Raw genomic sequence first — 2,584 nt, 5'->3', positions numbered from 1 at the left:
GATTAGATTCTTAAAGGTACACAGTTGATAGCAAATATCAAAAAGCAAAATTAAAAACCTAAAATAGAGTTTAGAATCTCAAATATATTATATTAAAAATACAAAACAAAATTGGTCACGAAAATTAAAAATATATATGGAATTTGTTTTTAAAACATAAGGTTTTTAAAAATTTTAGAAAGGCGATAGTAGGCTATAGAAATGAAAGTTAATGGGAGTTTGTTTACGTTGCTCTCAGACCTAGCTGTTGCATACCCCAACTCAGCCTCCAAAATGGGGAAATCCTTCGCCAATTTCATGTGCAAAAAGGACTATCATCCTGCTTCCAAATCCAACATCAAAAAAGTTTGGATGGCAGAACAGAAAATATCATATGATAAGAAGAAACAAGAAGAGTTAATGCAACAATATCTAAAAGAACAAGAATCATATGATAATAGATTGCTAATGGGAGATGAACGTGTAAAGAATGGCCTTAATTTCATGTATGAGGCTCCACCAGGGGCTAAAAAAGAAAACAAAGAGAAAGAAGAAACAGAAGGAGAGACCGAATACAAATTTGAATGGCAGAAAGGGGCCCCAAGAGAAAAATATGCCAAATATGACATGAACATCAGAGATCAGCCCTTTGGTATTCAGGTTCGAAATGTGAGATGCATTAAATGTCACAAATGGGGTCATGTCAACACAGATCGAGAATGTCCTTTGTTTGGTCTTTCTGGAATTAATGCAAGTTCAGTTTCCACTGATGGCTCAGGGCCATCGATGCACCCCTCGGAGCTAATAGTGGAGATGAGAAACAGTGGGTTTGCACTGAAACGAAATGTACTGGGGAGAAACTTGACCGCAAAAGATCCATCACAGGAATATGCTGCAAGCGAGGGTAAAGAAGATCCAGAAGTTGAATTTTTAAAGTCACTAACAACCAAACAAAAACAGAAACTCCTCAGGAAATTAGATCGACTTGAGAAGAAAAAAAAGAAAAAGAAAAAAGATAGAAAAAAGAAAAAGCTTCAGAAGAGCAGAAGTAAACACAAAAAACATAAAAACAAGCCCTCCTCCTCCTCCTTCTTCTCCTCCTCCCCGTCCCCACTGTCCTCCTCCTCCTCCTCTAGTGACAGTTCAGAAAGCAGCAGTGAGAGTGACAGCAAAGGGACAAAAATGCAGGAGAAGAAAAGAAAGAAAAGCAAGCATTCAGGGAATCACAACAGTGATCCTGAAGCGACGGGCGAGTCTCAGCAGAGAAAACGGGATGAGGAACGTTCTTGCAGTCACAGTCACAAGGAAAAGCCTAAGTTTTTAAAGCAAGAGAGTTCTGGGGAGAACAGCAAACGGAGCCATCCTGATGCTGACAGAAAGCCCAGAAGCCATGACCAGAGTCCAGGGAAGAGAGGATCTGGGAGAGAGGAGAGGAGCCGGAGAAGCCGAAGCAGAAGCCCCGGCAGTTACCAGCCGAGAGAAGGAAGGAAGCGGCCGCGGCGCAGTCCAGGTGAAGAGCGGGACAGAAGCAGCGACCCCAGATGCCGTGGCACGGATGCATACAGAGGAGGGCAGGTGCATAGAGAGCATTATCGGGAGATAAGCATACTGGAGTGACACCAGAAGACTGGAGCAGAAGTAGACAACAAAGAGAGACTTACCTGCGACAGTAAACTGCAAATAAAAATATCTCCACTTTTTTCTTGAATACCTGTAGCAAGGGCTAAATTATATACTGTTGTCTTTCTAATAAGAAGCTCTATTTTAATTTTTCATCTCTGTAAACTGTTACATCAAGTACAAAACTACATGAATCCCATAAGAATAAACTTTGCAAATATTTGTAAGTAATCTATTTGGAGGCTGTAAAAATATATTCAGTTGACAAATGTTTCTTGTACCCTATACTGAAATAAAAACCCCTTATTACTCTGTGACATTTTCATCATTAAAAGAATGACAGTACAAACAAACAAACAAACAAAAAAGAAATGAAAGTTAATGGAGTAATAAACAACTAAAATTTTAAAATCTTTAAAAAGTAAGAAGTGGTAATAGTTAAAATATATCTAGGAATTTCTCTGGAGCTGATGTGAGCAGTGTGGGGTCATTTCAGTATCAGATAGTCCTTTGTTCCAGCTTGCATTTTCTTCTCAAGGCCTATAGCTGCTCCTCAAATGCACAGTCTCAGCATTAACTTCAGGGTTTTAATCTGTTGCACCTGTCACTTCCAGGGTGGTTTCCTCCTTCTTTGTTTATTTTGGTTTCCTCTGTTTGCAAGTCTCTTCAGTGTCTAATTTCTGCCCTGACACTAGGTGGCAAAGGTGACCACTTGTTTAGGCTCACTGTTCAGTTGTGCTGGGGAGAGGGAGGAAACCTGCAAACAAATATCACTGGCATGTTGGGAAGTGTTTGCAGTGCATGGACCATGTTGGGTTTGCCACAGCCCAAGGCAGCATGTACTTTCTGGGTCCACACTGCTCAGGCTCCAGGGTGCTCTGAAAGAGGACTGTCCCAAGTGGGCCCTGCTTTTTATGTACTTCCCAGGTCTAAACCTCTCAGGTTCTTGGGTGCACTGCAAGGGCATAGACCCAGATGGACTGTG

The 2,584-nt window shown here is 40.9% G+C and overlaps 1 pseudogene; it reads left to right on the top strand.

The window, feature by feature from the left end:
* The first annotated feature begins 219 nt into the window (after positions 1-219).
* Positions 220-1,911, top strand: LOC138432842 (corepressor interacting with RBPJ 1 pseudogene; annotated as a pseudogene).
* The last annotated feature ends 673 nt before the right edge of the window (positions 1,912-2,584 follow it).

Source organism: Ovis canadensis, chromosome 1 (genome assembly GCF_042477335.2).
Source record: "Ovis canadensis isolate MfBH-ARS-UI-01 breed Bighorn chromosome 1, ARS-UI_OviCan_v2, whole genome shotgun sequence".
NCBI lineage: Eukaryota > Metazoa > Chordata > Mammalia > Artiodactyla > Bovidae > Ovis > Ovis canadensis.
The sequence above is the reverse complement of the archived record's forward strand: the minus strand, read 5'-3'. Positions and strand labels throughout refer to the sequence as shown.